The sequence below is a fragment of the Ostrinia furnacalis genome, unplaced genomic scaffold, assembly GCF_004193835.3.
Source record: "Ostrinia furnacalis isolate ACB-3 unplaced genomic scaffold, ASM419383v2 OfSCF0389, whole genome shotgun sequence".
Lineage (NCBI taxonomy): Eukaryota > Metazoa > Arthropoda > Insecta > Lepidoptera > Crambidae > Ostrinia > Ostrinia furnacalis.
The window spans coordinates 564742-590472 of NW_021130628.1; the positions used below are offsets into that span (position 1 = coordinate 564742).

The following is a 25731-nucleotide window of genomic DNA, read 5'->3' on the forward strand; positions in this document are numbered from 1 at the left end:
TCGTAAAGGTAAACACATCTACGTGTTACATTTGCATGAGAATTATACAATAATAAAAATAAAACAGCGGAGCCGGATCAAAACAAGTATTCTGCGTGTTCGCCGCGAAGTAAAGGGAATAAGTAGGTTTGCTTTACGCAGAATTTAACAGTCTGAATCATCCAGGATGATATGAATGGTCCTGAAATCCGCTGCTTTCGTTGTACAGTCGTCAGCTTGCACCTTACTTGGACTTTGAATTGTGTAGCTCTACAATAAGGTTCAAAGTCAATTTGCCATTCAGTGGTAGGTTGATGTGCTGCCGGCCGTACTTTTGAACCGCACGCACATGTGCCGGTCGAACGAAAATAAAAGACTCCTAAAGCACCGCAAGTGCTTATCTCTCGCCGCGGAGATATCGTTAAAAACATCTCCGGTTGTCTTTCAGGACCATAACGCGATCGTTACAAAATAAAGCGGTGCGTTCACCTCGCGACGTTCGCTAAAAATATGTGCGATTAGGGCTGCCAAGCACTGCGAATAAAATACGTTCGAATTGAACAACTGACATCAAGTGCGATTAACACCAGGTGCGATTGCAGTCAAATACCTGCCTTGTCTAGCATAAAAAAAAAGTAGTTTTAAGAGTTAAGATCAGTGAGATAGGTTTCATGTGAAGCTATTAAGGTTTAGATATGTGGAATCAGACTCTTATCTGTATTTACAATGATGAAAACATGCCGTTCAGATTTACGCCCGCATTGTGAAACTGCACTCAAAAGATTGAAATTCAATTTCAATATTACGACAAATCACAGATTTGATTCTGTTCTTAGAAGCCATTGGTGGGGCTGAATACTTATCTATGTTATAATTAATTGTTATATTCGGCGGTAAATATTCTAGTATCTGATGGAAGCTGAAAATGTGTTGTTGATATCCAGATATCTATACTAATATTAAAAATGCGAAAGTAACTCTGTCTGTCTCGCTTTCACGCCTAAACCACTGAATCGATCTTGATGAAATTTGGCATAGAGATAGTTTGAGTCCCGGGAAAGGACATAGGATAATTTTTATCCCGGTTTTTGAAACAGGGACGCGCGCGATAAAGTTTTTCTGTGATTGTCAAAATTCCACGCGGGCGAAGCCGCGGGCGGAAAGCTAGTATTTAAATAAAAGCCATCATCGTGAACCCTGCGCGATCAAGCGCGTGGTGGCACGCATAATAATCGGCGCGATGATGGCGACGCAGCCGGCTGCCCGCGAGACTGTGAAATGGGTCGGAGGTTATCGCGACGCTTCCGATGCGTTGCGCAGTACACCAGTACCGCTGCATTATTTGACGGTATATTGAAACTTGAAAACGACAATTATTATAAACTCCAAGAAAAACTCGGGCGCGAAACTTATCCAGAATTTGGTGGTTTGACAACCGATTTAGCATAGTGGTTGAGCGAGAAGTCTGCTATCCACTATGCCAAAGATCGCGGCATGTTTTTGTATTGGTTGTTTTCTGTGTTTTGCATGTAAAATAAACGGGAATGGCATGTATTTAAAAAAAAATAACAATGTTTATATCGTTGTTTTAAATACATTCACACAAGGGCAGGTCAAAGACTGAGAAGACGTTACGCACGTACGATACAACGACAAAATAACAAGACTTGAGCGCTCAATTAAACACATTACAATTCATTAACCGCTTTATTTATGAAGATTCCATAATAATTACGTATCATTAAATAGTTAGAATCCAGATACCGGTTTGTGCGTAAACGCCATTGTATATTCATTCGGTCTATTCGCCGTAACGGAGCGGAAGCGGGACAGGTTCGTCGAGTGAATGGTCGCCGATCGGTCAAGTTTATGATAGTGAACCGGTAAGGTTTCGATTGCGCACTTTCTTTTGTTATGTTTCTTTAGTTGTCTTTTTCTTTTTTTGAGACTCCAAAAAGTATTGCATGGACAGTGTTTTGTAAAATTGTGCTGGATTTTGAATGTCAAAAAAAGAACGCACCCTTTTTTGTGGTTTGTTTTATAAAGTAGCAAGTACAAGATTAGTATCTGTATTGTGAAGTCGTGAATGTGAGTAATAAAATTATATGTAGAGTTTACCGAGCATGTGAAAGCTTGTGTAGCATATAAATCATTCGTTTCGATGTTCCGTTGTGAGTTAAACAAAGCAATTTCAGTGAACAAAACAAATGTAATAAAACCAAAGTTTGCTAGTTATTATACCTAGTATTAATCTTTAGCTATAGTTCTAGTCATGATCATAGATCAGAGTCGCTTGGTTTTATTTGGGTGTTAGTCGCTGTCATCAGTTCCTTAACCTAGAGGAACTACCCAAATTATACCTATCTTATGTTTAAAAACTTTTTTAAGTGTGTCTGGCGCAATAGAAGATCTATCTACTTTAATTGATTAACACACCTTTAAAGAATTTCTCAATTGCGCCGTCCTAGACTGAGGTTTCAAACTTTATTGCGGGATCCGCAATAAACCATTGCAACTCATCCAGTTGTTCGAAAGCGTGTAGCGTAATATTTTTACTTTTCTCTTAATCAATCATTGATAATTAGCGCATTTTTAACACTCGTGTACGGATTCAACGCGATTGAGAAATCGATAAATCAATTAGGTAAGGCGAGATATGTCAATGTCGGGTTAATTAATCGATTTGACATTTACAATCGGTTCCCACGATCGGCTTATCAGTGCAGTCGATGTTTATCATCCGCTTAAACGGATTTGCCAATTATCACGTTATTGCAAGTGCTAATAAGTAAATAAACTATATTCAAGTTAATTGGTAGGCTAAAAGATTGTCGTATATTGTATCATTCGTTCATTACTAGCCATTATGCTCTAACTAAAGTGCTCTGTATCGTCTGAAAATAGATAATAAAGTTTTTAACAAGTAGGTATAAAATTACAAATGAATTGTTTTATTTTTAGTGCAACTTTGAACAGAATTTCGAAATTCGTAAATGTTAATAACTATCATACATGACCTAACCGGGAATGTAATTATGAAGGGAACAGTATAATGACTTAATTTGGACTTACTTTGTAAACAACAGAGCCTGTCTACTTTAATAAATGTCAATCAAGTTAACTTTGTAGCAAAACATTGGCCCATAGAAGTATACGGTAAATTGAAATGGCTTACTTAAAATTAAACGTAAAATGTTAGTCGTGTCGTGACTGCGAAATATAATTTTACGTACACTTATAGACTAGCAAAAACGTATAAGGTAAAATATCATAATTACCGGTTAATTTAGTGCTCCAGTTCGATAAACGACTGTAAAACTCGACCGAAATAATAGAGACCATATCTTCATCAAAAAAACAATAGTAGTTGCAATTAATAAAAAACTTTAACGGTGCGGTCATTAGTGCGTATTCCCGGTGCGCCCGCGCCCGTCGGAAACGTAAATTATGCAGATGTGTCGCGATAATGACATAGTATAGTACGCTGCTTACCGTGTCGACAAGTGAAACTCGCTTGACGGTGCGGTGAGACCTTTAAAATAAATTGATTTTACCTAAAACATACATGGACTGTACTCACGTGTAAGTCCATTTAAGACTCTACGTAAAATATACAATTTTTACAAAAGTATTTTTTTTTATCTTGCTGCTCGTATGTTCGTCATAAGGGTAATAAGCTCAACTGAAAAGTAGAATTTTGCTTGTATGTTTCCCGAATCTAGACATGTTTTGACTCTACTCAAACCAATTGTCAATTTAAGTAGGTTTTTGTGATAACTGTAGTAGAGTTACTTTAAGATGAATCGCATATAAAATGATTCCAAAAATAGCAGACTTGGCACGCAGATTGCGTTGTTCGCGAGCTGCAGGATAATTGCATTATTCTTGTACTTCCTGATCCTATAACGTGTTGACATGACGGGTAGAATCCTTTAACAGGAAACATTTTTTACACCAGCAATTAAATGTAGAAGCAAACCTGTTAGTCCGGAAAAATATGCAACGTAATTTACTAGAAACGCTTCGTCCGTTATAAATTGCGTGAAAGGGATCTTTTTTGCTGCAAAAAACTAGATTCCATAAAATCACTATCTTGAAAGGAAGTCTATCAAGGCAAACAATAAAAACTTGACTGTTTATGCGATGTCTTCGCTATTGCTCATGTCCACCATTATATCCATCCATCTACAAGTAGAAGAATGTGTGAACTAAGTGATTGTTGGTAGCGGCTATTGTTGCATACTGAGCGTTGCCATAACCGATAATTACAGGGTTTTAATTATGCATTCCTAGTTGGGCACAGAACGCTAACCCACACCTCGATCGCATGACCATGGATGCTAAGGGTTGTGAACCCATTCTCAATAAGGAACAGACAAGTTTTAAAGAAGGAATAAAACTGCTTACCAAATTGATACGATAAAATGCTAAACCTGTGTTGAATATCAGCCAATTACATGTCTGGTCCTCCTGTATTTTAAAAGGTGTTTCCTAGAATGATTAGTAAGCATCATACATTAAAGCTAGGGTTTTCTTGCCATAACGAGTGGTCAATTTAGGTAATGCCAGTTATTACAGTTCCAGTTTGAGCATAGAGGCAACCCTATCGCATGCAATTCTAGGGGTGGGTACCGGCCAGGGCAGCCTGCTAACGCTAATTACACCGTTTTGATTAATACTTACTCACGCAACCACTGAGTGCCCGTGAAGATTTATTGACAGGTGATGTGTATTATTACACTACTTCATTGCAAGATTGTTTTTGTTGCTATAAAAAGTAAAAACATAATACCGTCGCTGCTTTTTAAGAAAGATTTATGAACGTTATTATAAGTGGTGTCTGATAGAGATGTAATAATATAGTATTGTCGCGATTTTAGCATGTAGAGACAACTTAATTTTCTTTACTTTGATTAAAAATCTACATTTCATTGTCTGTTATAAAGTCATTAGTCAATTCACTTACTGAAAGCCAATAAATTATGTTAAACGAGCAACCGATATCTTTGTCAGTAAATTGTAGAGCGTGTAAAAACGAAAGCTATTATAAAATAATAATGAAATAACATAAATTACAGTTGACTTCTCTTCATGCAATTATCGCACAAATTCAAATAATTAGTTATATTTTAACGTTTATGATGTAATTCCTTTCGGGCGTGGTTTTATGAAATAATTATCATCATAATCAGCATATACTGGGACACTGACACCTTGCCGCGTCTAAAGGAGGCAATTTCCAAACCGCCATAACGTCCTGAAAAATAAAAACAACACGCTTTTTTTATTTTCGAAGTCACAGACTAGTCCAGTCAATAAAGCATTATAGATGGAAAACCGTGGAACACAATTTCTGACTTCGGGACTTTATTTAGACTAGTTAGGAGGTGAACATAGCAAAAGTCCCCACCCTTAGCCCTTGAGCCGGCGGGGAGAGGGGGGTTTAAAGGTGCCACTTTTCGGTTTTTCGCTTAATCCTCGTAAACTATGCGTCCTACTGACATGACCACTATGAACCAAAAAAAGCTTATTCAATTTGCTATAGGTGAGATATTCAAGTTTTTCTATATCTTGTATAGTTTTCGCGGCATCTAGTCTACAAGGTCTGTAATATTGGAAATTTTATTTTTGTCTTACATGTTCCCATTTGGAGAAAATCGACTAAATCAACATTGAGCAAACATTCTAGACATGCGGGAGCATGTTAAGCCTAGTTCCAGGGAGGGGACTGCACCGTGCGTATATTTAGACGAACCACTTGGAGCCACTTTAGACTCCTCATCATTCAAAAACTACTGTGCATTAACACTTCAAATTTGGCTCATGTATTAAGACTTGCAAGATATACATCAGCTTCAAATTTCATAAATATACCACAAACGGTTCTTTAGGTATTGACGTCCAAAAATCTACATGTCTGACCTATAGACCAAATTCTAACCACTTCCAGATGACCTTAAAGGTTCAAATTTGGCATCCAGAAAGGTAGTTATGTAAATACAAAAGAAAAAATAAAAAACCAGTAAATTTTAACATTTCACTGGTGATAGATAGATTTTAGTGTCCTAAATGTCGATTTTTGAACGTCAATACCTGAATAACCGTTTGAGGTATATTTATGAAATTTGAAGCTGATGTTTATCTTGCAAGTCTCAACACATGAGCCTAATTTGAAGTGTTAATGCACAGTGCTTTTTGAGTGATGAGGAGTCAAAAGTGGCTCCAATTAGTTCGTCTGAATATACGCACGGGGCAGTCCCCTCCCTGGAACTAGGCTTAACATGCTCCCGCATGTCTAGAATGTTTGCTCAATGTTGATTAAGTCGATTTTCTCCTGATGGGAACATGTAAGACAAAAATAAAATTTCCAATATTACAGACCTTCTGGAGCAGATGCCGCGAAAACTATACAAGATATAGAAAAACTTGACTATCTCACCTGTAGCAAATTGAATAAGATTTTTTTGGTTCATAGTAGTCATGTCACTAGAACGCATAGTTTCCGAGGATTAAGCGAAAAACCGAAAAGTGGCACCTTTAAACCCCCCTCTCCCCGCCGGCTCAAGGGCTAAGGGCGGGGACTTTTGCTATGTTCACCTCCTGACTAGTCTAAATAAAGTCCCGAGGTCAGAAATTGTGTTCCACGGATTTCTCTCTACACCGTCGTTAAGGCATTCATTGACTGGACTAGACGATGTCAATCTCATATCTGCAACACAGATCGATGCTTGAGTTGTAACTGCATGCTCCTGTGAGTGTAAATTATGAGGTTATTAAGCTGGACGGGAGACGTATCATGGCGGCGATCATGGGGGCGATTTGTGGCGGGCATCGAACCTCGGACACTGCGCCCGCATGCCCATTGTGCGCCGGACAATACGGTTTGTGGTGCGTGAGTCGATTTGGTGCTTTAAGATTTTTGTTACTCTTGAGTGAGGTTACAAAAAGAGCTTTTAAGACCCAAATATTTTATTTAAAATGTTCCCCTACAATATACTTATTTAATACTAAATTAATACTCTTGTGGCGGAGTTTTGGGCTGACGTTTGGCTGTAGGTTGATTGTCGACACGACAAGAAGAAGTAGGTATATTATTTAATACTAAGTACTATCCGCAATAGTTTACAGACGAATGAACAAAGCATTAGTTACAGCAATGCAGTCTAGTAGATAGTAGACTAAATTGCAACAAAAAAAGTTGTCTTTATCCAAAACGAGGAAGCTCTTGACCTGCATCTCACCTGATGGAAAGTGATGATCAGGCCGAAAGTGGAATCGAGCTTCACCTGGAATCCTCAACCACAGAGGAACTGGCTATCTTACCTTCAACTACCGGAACACAACAATGCTGTTCACATTGTTATTATGAAGACAGACTTACGTAAGATATTCACGCCTGTATTCACAAATGATGCTTGCTAAATTGAAGCAGCAAATCGAACGCACGGCGTTGAATAGAGCTATGTGATTGGTTCGTATGTGACCCTGTGCGTCCACCCGCATTGTGATACCTCATAGTAATGTTTGTGAATACGGGCGTTAGTCAAATTGCTGACTCTACAGTCAGCTTATTGGATTAACTAGGCTACCTAAACCGCACTTAATTATATTTCCTCGGCCGTTAGCTTGCAAAACTCGAAGCACAATTAGTGCTGCAGACTAGACTGCAAGGAAGCGACGATGTCGTGCGAAAGAACATAAATATACTTTCCGCTTTCATTGCGTGAAGTTTATTGTTACATTCTATTGTAATTTCAACTGTAACTGTAAAAATACTAACATAAAATAGTTTTGATTTGACTTGAAATCTAGCGTCAAATAAACTCTACTTATCTGCATTTGAACCGGTAACCATCAAAAGAACTCACTGTTTAATATGATTTTCACAAATAATATTAAACAGTTTAAAAATTACTATTCCCACCGCTGCAACTCCTGTGTGGCTAGGATCTACGGCTTGACCGCCAATAAAAACCTAACCAGTGAAAGTCAAGTTTGTCCCGAGGTAAAGTTTATTTTTAACTTAAAATACTCATAAATTCCTACAAGGTGGACTGACGACATCGTAAAGGTAGCAGGGAAGCGCTGGATGCAGGCTGCTACCAATCGATCAACGTGGAAAGCATTAGGGGAGGCCTATGTTCAGCAGTGGACGTCCTATGGCTGAAATGATGATGATGATGATGACTCATAAATTAAATACATAGTTACAAATATAGCGTGTCAGGATTCAGACACGTAAATCCGCGATTCTGCGCAGTGCAGCCGCTGCAGCGATGCGCGGGCGCGGATTGCGCAAGTCATTCCTATCGGCACGTCAAGCGCAACGGCCAACGCGTTCACTTTCGCCCACTGACGGCTATTTACGTAGCGGCCCCGATAGTAACAACTGCAGGGCTGCGATGCTTTGCTCTTGCTGTCATGGTGACAATGCCTGTGAAAATAACTTTGGCATGACCATCAGAATGCGGCACGCTATTTTAGGCTAATGGCGCGTATCGACTACCAGGCCTTTTAGTTCTGTCTTAAATTCATTAGTCGATGTAAAATTAAGCAGGGTGGACTTTTTTCTGTATTTTGTTTTAAATTACTCAGTATCAACCCTAATTATTCGGTCAGGCAACCTGGCCGTCTGTCTAGCTCCACGCTAGCTCAAGATCACGCGAAGGAGATTTTTTAGGCCATTGCGATGGCTCCTACGTATACTGGCGTAAGTGAAAAAAGTAAATTTTACAGGAGAGCCATTTTAGTGGCCAGAACCATATTTTTGGGTCATATCTTCTGACCTACTTAAACGAATTTAATGAAATTTCACATTTAGCCTTAACATGTAATGCTTTTGCTACTGCTGTTATAATTTTTTATATTTTTCTTATATATTTTGAGATTTTACGCATTGCCCTTTTACGTCGTCACATTTCTATAATTTAATTTATATTGTTCAACGTAAAGAGACTTAAATGACAACGTAAATATAATATTTTAAGCGATTACTCTCTTTATTTATGCATGTAATTATTTTAATTGTTATCATGTGCTATATTAATAATAAATCAGTTAGAAAAAGTTGTTTAATGTATCGTTATTACGTTTTAACGCAAATACGCCCATATACTGTGCTCGAGATTTAGTTAGGTCTTTTAACATAATGTGTCATATTTTTAAAAATTATAAATAACTTGAAAAAATCGAACTGCCTAAGGCGGGAATTAACCCACAATGCCTTTAGGCAGTTCGATTTTTTCAAGTTATTTATAATTTTCAAATTAGTTTGAGATGCGACTCTTAACGCTAAAAATTAAATAACTATATAATGTGTCAAAATTTATAAATAAAACAATTTGCTAAATATTTTCATGGCTTTATTTAAGATTTGGATTATAAAAAATATATATTTATGTAAGCAACTACTCGTATAGATTGACGAATCGTATGATTGGGCTTTATACGTGGCGTAATTTTGCACATACGCCTATTTGCCTACAATTTTATTTTGTATCTAATGGAAAAAAAATTTTTTTTTCTTACTGACGTTATAGATTAGAGCAAAATGAAATCATTCCTTAAATAATTGGAAAAAGGCGTAAGCGGCAGTTTCGCCTTTATACGTAGGAGCCATCGAATGGCACCTTAGCTGACGTCTAAAATAAACATAGTGTACGCGCATTCAATTCCATTGTTACAAGCACGTAGTTACGAGTTATGATCTCAAGTTTTAGATCTATGACGTGGTCTGTTTAGAACTCTATAATCTAGTCTAGATTGATCTATGTACGGAATCGTTTGCACAGTACGTCATCGGAATTGTTGCGAAATGTATTTGTAGACTTGATAGCGGTTAAAACGTGTGTCTTTCGGCTTATCGTTTATGTACTAACGAATGAGACAGCTCTAATGAAGTCACTGTGATAATGTCCTGTGTTAACACATATGAGTCATTTTATTTGTGGTTTGAAAGCAGTTACATGTTGGATTCTACCTTTCTATCAAATAAATTCTCCATTTCCTCGAGAGGTGTATTTATACAGAATAATTCGTAGTATTATTTGTGAAACATCGATTACTCACAAACGATGGGTTGCACCCATTTGGTACCTAAGGTTGTTAAGAAGAACACGTTAACATTTAACAATAAGACAAACACGCATCGTATGTCGCACAGTTAAGGACAATAGAGAATGCACATTCAAATTGTGACCTTATTGCATTGACTGTAGAACAAAGCTGGGCACAAAATGCGCATATGCCAAGCAGAACGTAGTAAATATTCATGCATTGCATGTTACTGCAGATAGTAACGAGCATTGTGATGTCATTATTGTAACTCAAACACATAGCCTTATGTATTTACTGCGAGGTGTCTTAGGGAACAATTCCCATGACATAGATGTCAACTTTTGAATAATTAGTCAAGGGACCACCACTAGCGTTTAATCCTTAAACGAAACGGGTCAAGGTTAAGAAAACCTTAGTCTTTGGGTGGTCTATCTTAATTAATACAATGTCGTCAATATAGTAGACTTTTGTTGTTTAGTGTCCCCAATATTGCTGCCCATTGCCACTTGGTATAGGTACTAAATATTCTGTATTTATTTTATTTCATAATACCTTTGTCAAAGTTTTGCAAAGTCTCTCTTCTTAAACATCAGGATTCTATTCAATTCCAGAGCATCCCAAATCCTTCCGTAGTGTTAAAATTTTGGCACGATCTTTTCTGACGCCTGCATCCGATAACCATCTGAAGTTCTGTAATAAATATCCATAATAATTACAAACCTTATGAAAATAATTCGGTTAATATCCATCGACTCACGTGTTGTTAACCGCGGCACCTCGGTACCTAATTATACACCGGATGCGTGCTTCCTCGAATTCGGGCGCCCTCCGATTGCCGGCACCACAACGCACCCGTATCTCTCGATTTAACTAATGCGATGTGAAAATCTATTATTAAAACCGAGCATTGTAAGTCAGAGAACTTTGATACAGGCTGTGCGAGAATATGAGATTTTTTTATGAAAATTTCGAATTGTACACATGTCAAGCTAAATCGTACTACAACAGACGAGTTTGCTCGACATAGTGCGACACGTCTGACAACACCAATTTGTACGAAAAAATCACGCGACAAGATGTTTAACGACGTCGCACGACATCGCCATGTTACGTGTCGCAGAAAATTTGTTCCCTGTTGTATAAAATGTTTAATAATTCAACAATCGCTTACACAGGCTACCTACTAAAAATCTAACGACTGACACTGTAATTTCAAAGTGAATCCATTGAGTTTGCTGTGAATTTCAATGTAGAATTATGGTGGAATAATGATTATCTAAAGCCAAATGATAATCACGTTTGTAATTTCTTGTAACATCTGTGTTAACAAAAATCGCATATTATGACAATCATAAGGTCACCTTATTCTGAGGTTATTGTGTCGTATCGTTTAATGAATGATCGCGAGGACGCTCAATTTACTCTAATGTCATCGTACTCGACAACACCAAAATTCCTCAACCGGACTTCATTCACTTCAATTAACTAAAACTCGTTTCAATTCATGGACTATCATTCAAAGTTTGCGTGCCAGAGTATATCTCGTCTCCATCAACTATAAATTATATTTGAGAGCGTTATTACGATACCCATACAAGTTCCCGTTGTATTAAATTTAATTTCGAGGCTGGCAGCTCGTCGAAACCCGCTGTGATAATGCCGTCTAGAGCCAATCTCTATGGTAATACCTTCGCGGGATAGGAATGGTAATTTTAAATACTATTACAGGCTCCCCTTTTTGGGTATAGAACTCGATTCAGGTTTAGACGTTTAACTCTTCTTTTACAGCCACTTTCATACCTAACTTCGTTTCATACATTACCAGCTTTTATATCAGTGTGAGTTTCCAGATTTCTGTTTATAAAGTCTTTATGTTATTCCAGCATAATCTATGACAATACTCCATTTTCATCAAAATCCGTTTCGTGCTTTTTGCGTGAAAAAGTAACAAACATTCTCACAAACATTGGATTATAATATTAGCAGGATTATTGATATTGACTTCAAACAACCTTATGCCTATAAAAGAAATTCACAGATTGGCATAAACAAAGCGCAGTTGACTCAGAATTTATAGTTCAACAAAGTCCTAAATTCGAAACCTAATGCTCACCTAATCGGAAGGGTATCGAAGCGCAGCAAAGCGCTATGGCGTTGCATAAGCAGCGGTGCAACAAAGAGGCGGTCGGTCGTTTGTCTTAGCGCGATTGCAACAGGAGAGGCGAGGCCGCGCGTCATCGCTGCAACCAAGGCCGCTGCACTTAGTATGCGTCGCGTTGCCCTTTAGCAAATATCATACTACTGGTTTGCGAATATTTATATTTCACACTAGCGGCCGCCCGCGACTTCGTACGCGTGGATCCCGTTTCATACAAATGTTTTTTCCCGCTAACTCCCGTTCCCGTGGGGATTTTGCAATATCCTGTTGTAACTAAGCTTTAAGTTTACTAAGGTACCTGAATGCCAAATTTCAAGCGTCTAACTTAAGCGGTTTAGATTTTTCATACAAAAGGATTTTCCCGCTTATTCCCGTTCCCGTGAGAATTTCGGGAATTCCTTTCTTAGTGCACCTCTACGGTACCTAAGCTACGTCCCTTCCAAATTTCAAGTACCTACGTTTAGCCGTTTAGGCTGTGCGTTGATATGTCAGTCAGTCAGTCAGTTTCTCTTTTTATATATTTAGATATCATATGACAACATCGCAAATTTCATCACCAGAACGGCTCAAGGTTAGATGTTGTCGATGTGCGCACGAAAGCTTCCCCCAAAGCTTTTTTCCAAAATCCATAGCGCCCTTCATTAAAGTTCACCCCAATACTGTTATCGCCAGCTTACTCGCTTCTTTTGAAAGTAGTATTATTTCAATTTAGTATTGTTATTCTTCTGAGCGAACTTTGACGTAAAATTCTGTTTTAAAACTATTTGCGGTCAGTCAACTTTTCTAACTTAACCGAAGCAAAAGACTAGTGTTATAAATATAAAGAGTAATAAATAATTACAAAACATGTAACTGTAGATCTCACATTAACATTCGCGTCCACTCTCCACCGATTACATTATAACTACACTAAACTCAGTGTTTATGTAAATTTTAATTACGGGAAAGCCTTCTACCCTGAAATGTAACGAGCAATAACTCAAAGTTAAATCATATCACTCCGGGACATCGGCCATTAACGACTTCCTTTACCTGCCCGCTAATTATTCACACATTTTAAAAACCTACACTCCTCGTGAGAAATTTCATTTCGAGTATTCACTTAAACGGAATCAATAGTCCGATTAAAGACTGTTTTACTCGATAAATTTTAATGTTGTAACGTTTCTAATCGCTCTAAATAAAGCATTGGTAGGGGCTTTCGTTTTCGATGCGACGATCATGCAACTGCAACATCGATACGTGATTCACGTTAATGACAGGCCCGCACTTGACACACATCGCAGACAAAGAAATTATATGTATTAGCGTTCGGGACACACTTCACACTGTAACTGGTGGTTAGACCGTCTTGCCGGCACGTGATGGTAAAGATCGATTGCAAAGGTCACTCCTTTGCCTTGGTTTTATTGTACAATTGTATAAAGTGCAATGGTGATATAACTAACTTATCCGATTTCGAACTTATGTTCGTTATCGTCATCAATATAAACTGCATCCGATAGATCATTATCAGCCATTCCAAATTGATATAGACCTTTTAGTTTCACCAGGATGCGTTATTGCTTCATTAATGATTGATGGACTATTCGCAGAAGCTATAGTTAGGTTTTTATTCCCAGTATTGCAATGAAATTCAATAGGTTTGTCAGCAAAAAAGCATGATGGGTTACGGTTAATTACATTTACGTTGCAAATCACTTTTTGCTACCGTGTGACCTTTATCATTATTGCTGAAGGTATGTTTGTGCAGTATTGTAGGGGGCATGACAAAGTTATCATTGTAAGGTGCAGTAACCTTGTAATGTAAGATAAGAATTCACACTTTTGACACTTTGACATCTACCTAATTAAAAACAAAAACTAATTTTGTTGTTATTTTTGTATTTTTCGACCTCTGTCAAATCTTCTCTTGCCATCAGAGCATTGTTATTGTTTAAACGGTTTACTTGAACTGTTTTGGTTAATATTCTTATACCAGACTTAAAGTTATTTTTTATATTGGTGTAAGCTAGGAATTAAGTAGCAAATAGGCGATTTCCTACATTCTCTTTACGAATATACTTCTACGGAAGACGTTGTTTATAACATATAGCCTTATTGTCATAGTAGCGCAGATTTCCGTGGCCACATACCTACTAAGTAACGTCTGACTCGCTGTGATCTAAGAACAATGCATTTGATCTTGTTAACAGAATTAGATTTGTTTGCTTACTCGAATAATCACTAATTGCTAGTTGTTTATAAATTCTCGCGTTCAATTTTTGTGTTGTGAATATTGTGTGTAATACTAAAGATGATCATGGATATTTTTGCTTCAAGATCATCCTTTCTTATCGTACTCGCAAGGTCTGTCTGTAAGCTGGTGTCAGATATTGTGAATTGAGTTTCTTTTTATTATTGACTAGCAGCCGCACGCGACTTCGTACGCGTGGATCCCGTTTTACCCCCTTTTAGGGGGGGAGTTTCGCAAAATATTCCCTTGAAATCTGTAACACAAGTTTACTCTCCACTTATTTATTTTATTGATTGTTTTTAATACCTATCGTGTCTGGTCTATCTTTATATTATACTATCGTTATCTATATTTCGTCTGTATATTTTTCGGCAAAGCCGCGCAAAGTCAAAATATCATGTGCTTACACAACGTGTTTAGTCTGGTCGGAATAATAGGAAGCACTGAGCGCGTTGCTTTTATTCGCTCCCGCGCTCGCTCGGCTTGTTTTTCAAACATGTCGCTTTCAATGCACTTTTTGTTCGTTGCTGCTAATGATTTCATTACTTCATTTGTTTTTTCACGAGCGATGTGTGATTGTTCAACAAAAAGTTCACCATATGTCTAGAATTTCTTTGCTTTTACTGTGTCTGGGTTTGCTAAATTAATTACATGAGTTATTTGATACTTTCGCATTAACTTTTCCTGTTAGGCATTTGCTTAATTAACACAATATAGGGTAAGAGATACGGAAAATGGTAAGGCCGTTATTTGTGGCGACTATTCATCTAAATCTAGATTATTTGTTGTACCTATTCTCTGATATTTATTTATGAGTTTTACCCCCATAAGTTTATTTGTTTCGCGCTCTACTAGACAATACTAATATTTACGATCTTAAGTAGGCAGGCGGTCTTACAGTAGTTAATAGCGTAATTACACCTACTTGGGCTTGTCTGGTTAATTAAATTGCATTCAACTGTAACGGAACACCGAATAAGGTGGATTGGCTCACCGCCCGAGCTCGCTCGTCGGAAGCGCTGAAGTGGCGGCGGAGACAAAGCGCCCTCTAGATCCTTATTTCCTGCGCAGACTCCGGATGACGGGAACGTCTTTACGCTGCAACATAATGCAACACACGCAAGCGATTCTCGCCCCTACTGCAATGAAGCAGAAGCCACTACAAGCAATTAATCCAACGTTTAGGCGCAACTAACTTACTTACCGTTGACGCCGGTACGAAAGTACGAGCAGGGATGTTAACGAACCGACCGCACTTACTTTTATGTAACTAAACTTCAATAATCCAAGAATATACGTCTGGATATCAACTCAAATACCGCAAACCTCTACTCTAGTTTATTTTAGCCGGAGCGTTGAAATAACAAGACGAGCAATGCAAGTAGCATTCGAGACTTTCCAAAGTTCCATAATTTTACGCTAACTTCAAGGATTCTTGGACTTAAACTTTAAAGTTATCGTAACTTTCGTAAGCATGTTACTGCCCTTGAAAATTAAAGCTCGGTTGGTTTTCCAAGGGCGAAAGTATGATTGCGAAGACGTGCTCTATCTTTAGATGCTCAGTAAGTTTGAAGTGAGCTGAGTCAGTTCAAACTCACTTCTGCTTATTTATACAACGACTGGCAAGTTGGCATCCCTGGATAAGTGAAATTCGTTTGCGGACGATGCTCACGGCAGAACTATCGTGTTTATCTAGTATCGCCGCGATTTGAGCAGGAAATTGAGTTTCTGAAAGCCGCCGTACGTGGCCCGTTTGAGACCGCCGGCGGAGAACACGTAAACTATTTATACCGTGCATGTTAGCTCGAAAATTTTTACTTCAAATAAAACGGCTATTTTAGGTGTGTGCACCGAGAATGTGTACCTAACATTGTATCTTTAATTTACCGTCTCATTTACGGAAGAAAGAGGTGATTTTAAGCGTTTTCCTTTTATATTCCAATTTTCAATACGCAGTTAAAAAAAGCTAGCTCCAAATATAGCTTCGGTTGGTTTTTGATTTGCATACTTATTTATTTATGTCATTACTTATGCAAAAAATGTTCGTCCCTTCAACAAATTTTCATACAATGCATTCGCTTGAAATAACATCATTTTGAATAATTTTAACATATTCAAATGCATTCTAAATGCATATTGGATTAACTCGACTTCATAACTTATACGTATCGCGGAAGTGCAAAGGGGAAAAATGTCTTCAACTTCTTTATTTACCGTACTAAACACAAATTCGAAAAAGCACTTTAGTAGCGAGCGAAATCAATCGAACGACATTTGACAGGGCGTCACGCAGGGTGCGCCCGCTAACCCACTTCGACGCCCTAACTGGAAACCTTAACCTCCTGGTAGGAAGGGTCAAATCCCAACACCTAGCAGCAAACTAAGCGTTGTTGCGATGTGTAATGAACTGTACGGCACTGTTCGAACCGAGTTACCCGCCTTACGCGGTTACGAGTCCATGAATATAAAAAGCGCGTAAATAAATAGCAGATGCGCGAAAAATTCGCCCCGCGCTCCCCTACAGACACTTAGCATAATAATCGCGGGGGTGGGCCGGGGAGGGTGGGCAGGGGGCAGGGTCTGTGACACGATTCTCACGCGACGGGCTTCCTTTCAGCCGTAATGAATGGGTCCGCGTAAACAGCGGTGACATAATCTCGGAAACGTTACATTGCGTACGTACGCGCCATTGAAAACTTGTTATGACTAGAAAGTATATTGGGCGGCGTTTTCTTTTGTTTCCAGATGTCTGCGACTGAAAGCCGCTGACATGACAGCTCGGGCTGACTGACATTGCTTTCGAATGAGTGGCGGACACTATATTTTATTTTTATGTAGGAAGTATGTAGAACAATCTTGCAATGATGTTTTATTTAATAAAACATTGGTTGCTAGATATGCACTTTCACTATGATGATGTTTTATGACTGATTGTACATTGAAATGGATATTAGCATGTTTCATAAGACATTACAAGAATTACTTTATTGCAAATTTCTACTTGGATCAATTTGAAAATGTAACGCATAATTTCATGCGATAATTCGTAATCAATATACGTTCGGGCGTTGACCCATTTTGTCGAGCCGTGTGGTAAATTCGCGTTCGTAATTTTACTACATTACTATGATGAAACATGAATGGAACGAATCTTACATGCCTGGCTTAATGCTAAGCGAGCCAGATGATAGAGCTCTTACCCTGTAATCTCTGCGCCAACATATTTCCACGGCAACTTTATTTTTATTTTCCCACAACATATCGCATTCCAAATCCAGCCATAAAGTCGTATCGTAACAAGATCTAGAAAGAAAAAGTCATTAAAATCTAGACACATGCTGAATAATTGAGCAATTACCCTATCCCGCCTCGAGCTGTAACTGATACTTGATGTTTTACCATATTTTCTCAAGTTAGACTTCATTAATCAATTATTTGAAACTTGATTTCACATATAAACACAACGAGACTTGCTTTGCCGTAGACGTTTATCATTACGGGTAGGCAGATAATAAATAATGCTCACTCTTGCCAGAAACAAGAGAAGGAAAGTGCAACACAGTTTATTGACCTGTGAGCGACTAGTTAACACTATTTTAATTAATAACTTTTGTTAGTTATTATCGCATTATGACCTTTACAAAGTTTATCTCTACTATATTTAGAATAATATTGTATCATTTCCGACTCTCTAAATTAGGAAATCCCATTTCATTATCCCTATAACTAATTAATAAATTGTATACGATAACCTTCGCGTTTTATTAGGTCGCCCTAAGCGTAGATGATAAAGTCTTAATGAGGTTTAAATTATATTTTATGTGCATTCTCCACACAAGAATTAATTTACGCATGGTATAAAAACCATTATTTTCATAGGCCGTTGTAATATTTTACTCTTTAATTTTTATTTCATCGAACGAATGTAGTTTGGGCTTAATTTTAGCGTTCAGTAGTGTAATAGGTAATTTGGGAGTATGGAATTTCAATAACGGTTGGAATTTATTCAGAAATTAAGTAGCGTACAACGTGCACAGTGGGACATGCGAGCCGCGGGGCGCCACAACGCCCTGCCAGAACCGACACACCCGAATTTCAACCTTACACCACCAAAATAAACACACAAATCCAAAAAATCGCCTGCCTCGAGTGAAATTTGACAAGGATTTAAAATCCCCAGCGGCGCGGCTCCCTACACGATGATCAATTTCCAACGCTAAAATGTTATATTCCATTTTACAAACCCAAAAAGAATGCAAATATATTGGCTTCGAAATAATTGGGTTTTTAATCTGTCCTCGTTCGGGTTTAAGGTTTCGTATCGTGTCAGGTGTATCGTTTTGTTCTGGATATATTTAAGTGGTGATAAATAACTGTCGAAATAAACTATCTGACACCGAAAAATACTTTGTAACTTGTTCAACATTTTGTTAGTGTTTTTCAAGTTCGCTATTAAGGCATTTACAAATGCAAGCATAATTTTGTTCGATTAATGTTGCAGCTCTGGAAGCGCAAATCAGTGGTTGTAAAAACACCAAATTAGGTGCCAATTACAGTGTAACAAATTGTACAGTACGTCCTTTGTATTGGCACTAACCCTGTAGTTATTCCATTAAAATCTCGGGGTGCGGTGCATAATCTGTCCCCTAGGGACGTACGCTAGGGTCTACTAGATTTAGTAACATGTGCGAGTGACGTATCATTTGCGCTTTTGTCCGCCCACCTATTACGTCGCGCGCATTGTGCAGTGGGGACTGTTTTGATGCTTTTGATGTTATTAATATTAACACACGAAGCAACGCTCTATTGTGTATTTCTGATCTCTTTGATGTTCAACATTTCAATGCATTTCATATTATGCGTTTCCCACATTAGTGTATTCGATCAAGCTTGGAGAATTAATGATTATTACACACCCTTTGCTTGTTATTATAATATCTACATTATGATGTATATTTTTGTCGTAAACCGACTTCGCTTCCTGGACTCAAATTCGCTTTGTACAAAGAAAAGGAAATCACTGTCATACGTTTTGTATCTTTGAGGCGTGACGTTTATCCTTGGTTTGGTGCTATTGTATAAATAACTGGATCTTCTGGTTTCACGTATAAACCAAACCGTCTTTTGAATATGGTGGACTGTCCTCAATATTTGTTACATGGCGAAGTTATAAGGAAAAGCCCTATCCCTGTTTTGTCTAAAAATACATTTTTGTCTTTGACCATGTTGTTCGTGTATCTCTTAATCATTTAAATTAAACCATGTCCATAAGAGCCTAATCCGCATTTAATTATAGCAATCCACATATTTATGCGTCCCCGGCGCGTGTTCGGCGAAAATTGTCAAAGGCCGCGTTTGACGCGTTGCGCCATTTTCATTCCGCGCGGCAATTTGCGCGGTGGGTGTCCTGCATGTAATCACCCGGTGTACTTGTAGCAGGACAGGACACATATGGCTAGAGGTCTGTTATTTGACAACAGGAATCGTTATCCTCATAAAAGGTAGAAGGAAGACGCTAGATGCAGGCTGCTACCAACCGTTCATTATAGCAATGAATGAGAAGACCTATGTTCAGCAGTGGACGTCCTATGGCTGAAATAATAATGATGACAAATCGTTATCCATAAGATAGGGGCTCTTGTATAGCTAGTATTACTAGGAATATAGAAAATCCTGGTTATGCGTGTAGAAAACGGCAGGAAAGACGTTCTAAGGGCGTTATGAAGAAAAGAATAGTCTGAAATTGACGTCTAAAATGTTCATGAATGACTCTACACTGGGATAAATGTCGCATGTTATTTGATGATTATCGACCCTAATTTATCAAGTATGAGGTCTAAAATAATGTTGTAAAAAGCTAAAATATACTAATACTACATCTATTATTTCCATAGCTCTTATTATCTCTCTCCCCTAGTTATAGTAAAAAAGTAATTTGCATTTGATGTGGGCCACCGTGGTTCGTAATAATAACCTGCCTTATATTGGGCCTTATATTATCCCTACTGTCATTTATTCGAGAACTTACATTAACTTAACGCTAAATACATAATTGTCGTTAAAGCACACCTAAATTAGCACACGAATTATCCAGATTAATTTTTACGAGGGAATTATTATAGCCAGCACATAAACTAGCTCCTAGTTCAATTTAACGTAAATCGCTGCTAGCACCAGCAACCATTCGTTTCGTAATGCATCCCAACTAATATTATAAATGCGAAAGTAACTCTGTCTGTCTGTCTGTCTGTCTGTCTGTTACGCTTTCCCGCTTAAACCTCGCAACCGATTTTGATGAAATTTGGCATAGAGATAGTTTGAGTCCCGGGAAAGAACATAGGATAGTTTTTATCACGGTTTTTGAAACAGGGACGCGCGCGATAAAGTTTTTCTGTGACAGACAAAATTCCACGCGGGCGAAGCCGCAGGCGGAAAGCTAGTGCACTATAACTAGTTCGAGTTATCGTGTTTACTTCGAAGTTTTCAATTGCGCCAAGTTTACCAATTTCAGTTAGCGATAAACTTCTCGATAAGATTTACTTTTAGAACGATCGCGGCGTAAATCAACTTGTCACTGCTGAACTATAAGTTTTGATATACACTTACTACATAATTTACTCAATTAAAGTATACTGCTTAAGGAAGGACAGTTAACTAAACACTGATTAATGTGCTGAATAGTTTCATTCATTCAAATAGCTTTTCATCATAGAATATGTTACGATAATTTACGTCCATGTCCATTTACCTCCGTATTAAGAAAATTTATAGCTGTAACTAAAATATTTTCACAAATTTTTGTGACATAATCGGACGTTAATTTTACAATTAGTTTACGGCATCACGTCGCGTTACAACAAACAAAACGAACCCTGTAGACAAATGAAGTTCGTTAATGACAAATGAAAAAAACATCCGACTCGCAACCGCGCGTACTATCGCATAGTAATTTCCTAGAACAATTAGTGGGTTCTGACGCGCCGCCTTATCGCAGGGCTGTGTGATTGCCGCTTCTGCGTATTCGTATTGTAGTACTATTTTTGCGTTTGATAACGTTACGATATAACGTAACGTAAGCGTAACGCTGACACGTGCGCGTAGTAATGTTGTTGGTAGCCTGGTAATATAATTATATTGACGTAGATATACGTAGATTACGTCTACGTAAAATTGAAGCCACTATGATGTCCTGTAAGTTTTAGGACATTATCGCTGCTATGTTTTATGTAATTAATACATGAAAGAAAATTATAATTTCATGAGATGAGACTGATTAAAGCCAAAAACTGGAACCATCTCATCTGATAGAAAGATCGACAATGGGTTAATAAGATAAAACACGCTTACTCAGTAAATATCTCTTTTTACTCAGAATTTTAAGACAGAAAAGTCTCTCCCCCTTTGAAGCATGTGTAAGTATTTGAATTCAATAAATTAGAAATGTTATGATGACTGTTGTAATAATTTAAATAACATGAATTGATATTAGATTAATGTAATCTACCTAATTGAGTTATTAAAAGGAAACCTTAGACGTGAGATTGAGATGGTAATGTTGATTAATTTGTGAACGTTTCTAAAGGAAAAAATATATTAAATATTGTTATTCGCTTTCTCGATTTGATTTAATAGGTATCCAAGTCGAACCTGTGTAATAAATTGCTTTACATCTTTAGGTAGGTATTATGTATCTTCAAGAGCTTTTAATATGTCATTCGACTCTATGTCGTCCTAAGGTTAGAGACACTATAGAATAAAGAACAATAGTCGTATAGACATCGGCCTTAATTGTACTTGATTGGAAATCCTACAAGAACATGGCGTGATGAGGCAATTTATTGTTCTATGCTTTTACGAGCTATTTGGCTTGGAGTTGGTTGGAACATCATGAGCGCCGTTATTTTATGGTGCCACACCAGCGTTGCCAGTTTTTTTTTTCGCCAAGTCGGGACTTTGGTACTTTTTGAGTGAAAATAGCGGGATTCTTCCGTCAGAAGCGGGACATAGTAAAAGGTTTTCAAATATTTATCTTTTTATTTGACTTAAAATTACGTTTACGTGACAATAGATAGCAAAAGTAGCCATAGAAAATGTATTTTATCAAAAAAATAATATTTTAAATCAGATTTACTCTATCGTTTAATTCGTCTTTAGAATAAAAAAAGAAAAAAATTAAAAAAAAAATATTCTTTAGAATAATATGGCGTTTCAAACAATAGTCTGGTGAAGTGAGTGTCTCTTTCCAAAAAGCGGGACAGAGCCTGTCCCGCGCGGGACATTTAAATTTGATTTAAAAATCGGGACGTCCCGCCAAAATCGGGACGTCTGGCAACGCTGTGCCACACGTACAATTTCATGTAGCGACGTAATGAAGTTGTGGTCATCAGCGGACACATCGCATTATCTAACATGTAGCCATTATAATGAAAACTTAATGAAATGATTGTCTGATTTTTCAAGACTTGCATGTATCATTTATGCCACGAACATAGGCAAATTACCAAATATTATTGAATAGACTCTACGGTGAAAGAAGAAACGGAAGACGTAGTTTGTGCCAGCCTCCTAGGTGAACCGACGATTTGGTGAAGGTCGCCTGGACCTGGATGCGGATAGCGCAGGACCGACCGTTGTGGAAATCCTTGGCCTTTGTTCAGCAATGGAAGTCATTTGGCTGAAACGAACTACAGTAAAAGATGGGACTAGGAAATCCTTGAGGAGGCCTTTGTCCGTCAGGATGAAGTCATTTAACTGAAACGAACTACAGGAAAAAATGAGTTTATTATCTTTTGAAATTGAGAAAGAAAAAGGTAGTAGGTACCTTTCTTATTGCGGTTTCTTTTTGGCGTAAAAGGACTATTTGAGTTCAAAATATTTTTTCGCAATATTCCCAGTTCTGGCAAAGCTTATTGCCTATTCATACGAGACTAGTGCGAGGGCGACCCATACCTTTCTTATAGCGGTTTCTTTTTGGCGTAAGGGGCCATCCATAAAGTACGTCACACGAATTTCATGATTTTTTGACCCCTCCCCCGTCCTTGTCACAGGTGGTCACATTTCTGAGACCCCCCCTAACTAGTGTGACGTCACATGTTTTGCAATTTCACATCGAAAAATTATTAAATTAACAAAAAATAGCAACAAATAGAAACAATAAAATCAAGCGCGAGGTACGGTGCATTTGGCGGCATTATAGGCCAGTAGAATTAGATTTTAAATCTCAAATAATTCCTACAAAAGATTTTATTGATTTAATGGCTTCATTGGTTGCCCATTAAAACTCTCCTAGGTTTTCGACTTCGACGGAGTTGTGCTTAAGTGGTGGGAGTATTTTTTAGTTTAATTTATATTTCAAATTACGCGATTAGTAAGTACCTCTAGAAATGTGATGTCATGAAACTTAGGACCCCTCCCACCCCTTGTCACACCATGTCATACTTTGTCGACCCCCTCCCCCCCTCTTTACGTGTGACGTACTTTATGGATGACCCCTAAGGACTATTTGAGTTCAAAATATTTTTCGCAATATTCTCAGTTCTGGCAAAGCCCATTGCCTATTCATACGAAGCTAGTCCGAGGGCGACACGCTAGCTTGCGCCGGCGACGATGCTATCGGGTCACGCTCAATTGTCGCGCATTATGTGCCGAGATACCGTCGACAATTATGAGCCGGAATGGAAGCGGATTGGGCTGTCATTAGGGCTTGCCGATTAGGACTTGTGATGACGGATTATGACAGTGGAATAGAGTCCATCGTCATCCAGAATCCATCCGAATACCGATGTTGCCAATTCAGATTTGGTAGGTCTCTTGCAACATGAAAATGTTATTGATTACAGTAGGTAGGTACCTACCTAATCTTCATCTGCCAATAATAGGGTAGTTAGAAATTTGGAATCGATTCTCTTGGATCAAAAAGTAAAATTGTGTTCCTGCAACAACTTATTATTAACGCAATTTCTACAATTGTACACAACTAACGATGGAGTCTAATATTAATGCCGCATCACTGGTTCTTGTATACCTTCTTGCTGCTGTTCAAAATGTCTTCGGTCATAGAGAGCCAGGTAGTAGAGTCGGTTCCCTTTGTCTTTGATCATGTGCTGGGTACCAGTGTATTGGTCGCTGGCTTCTCAAGAATCATTATTTTCTCATCAAGCATCCTACCTGCATAATGTATTATTATTTATGTAGCCGCAGTCGTTATAGTGCAAGTAGTACTAATAACGCTATCACGCAATCGTAACTTCAATTGAAAGTAGACATTACGTCGTGTTACCGTATAGAATACATCAAAGAATTCCACGAAATTGGGCAGAGCGTCAAAACAAACGGTCGGAATAGACCACCCACTCGATATTCGAACGATTACAATGTAACGCCGAGAGCGGGTCGTCGACCGAAATCGGCGCGGGCGCGACCTTGCAGCTTTGCCTCACCTACATACGCGGTGCCGACGCGCCCACTTTTGCTTTCGACATTCGCAAAAAACATAAGCAACTCGACCGATCGCTTAAACCACCGAGATTGCGTGTCACCTCACCCGTGAACCGTGATGCTTCCGCCTCATTGTGCTAACGATACCACGACTCTGCTAATTGAAACCCGATGAACTTCCAATTAACGAACAATTTACAGTGAATTCTACTGTCGACAACTTTTTCCCACTCTTAATCCCAGCTTAATGATCTTCGACGTTAAATTAAGATCCCCCCAAAGATACCTGAATCGTCTTAAAATGTTTGATCTAAAAATTTCTCTAAAAATTGGGTCAATTAGAGACAAAGCTCCTAGTGAAGTGCGAAAAGGGAGGGGAGTACAACCCTAGTTATGACTATACGCTGCGGCTCCACAAAGAGCGAGTGCACCCTTGACGCTGAGACGCCACCCTACCCCAGCCACCCACATGTCCCATCCCGCTCGCCACCCCTCTGCCGAAAGATATTTACAAAAATAACACCCGCTAACTCAGCCACAAAGTTCATAATCGCTCGTAAGAAACATCTGGCTACGTGTCAAAATTGTGTTATTCGACATTTACCTGTAGATCTCTCACCTAACAAAAGATTGTAAAACGAGTTACGCGGAGAATGCTTCTAGAATAAATAATCTTAGACTGATATGTGGGAGTTCGTTCGTGAACTTAAAATAACATCACATAAGTGAATGCATGATTGATAATCTATCCAAGTATGAGAGTGGATACCGAACGTTAAAGAAGTACAATTATTTGTTCATTTGTCACACACTGAGTGTAGTGTTAGCTACGTGCAGCGACTGTCACACAGCCGAAAATAATAAT

At 38.2% G+C, this 25731-nt stretch overlaps 1 protein-coding gene across 3 annotated transcripts in view; it reads left to right on the forward strand.

The window, feature by feature from the left end:
- jing (AE binding protein 2 jing) overlaps nucleotides 1-25731 on the forward strand; it is a 133322-nt gene that overhangs the window by 95551 nt on the left and 12040 nt on the right. The gene's annotated exons all lie outside the window — the stretch shown is intronic.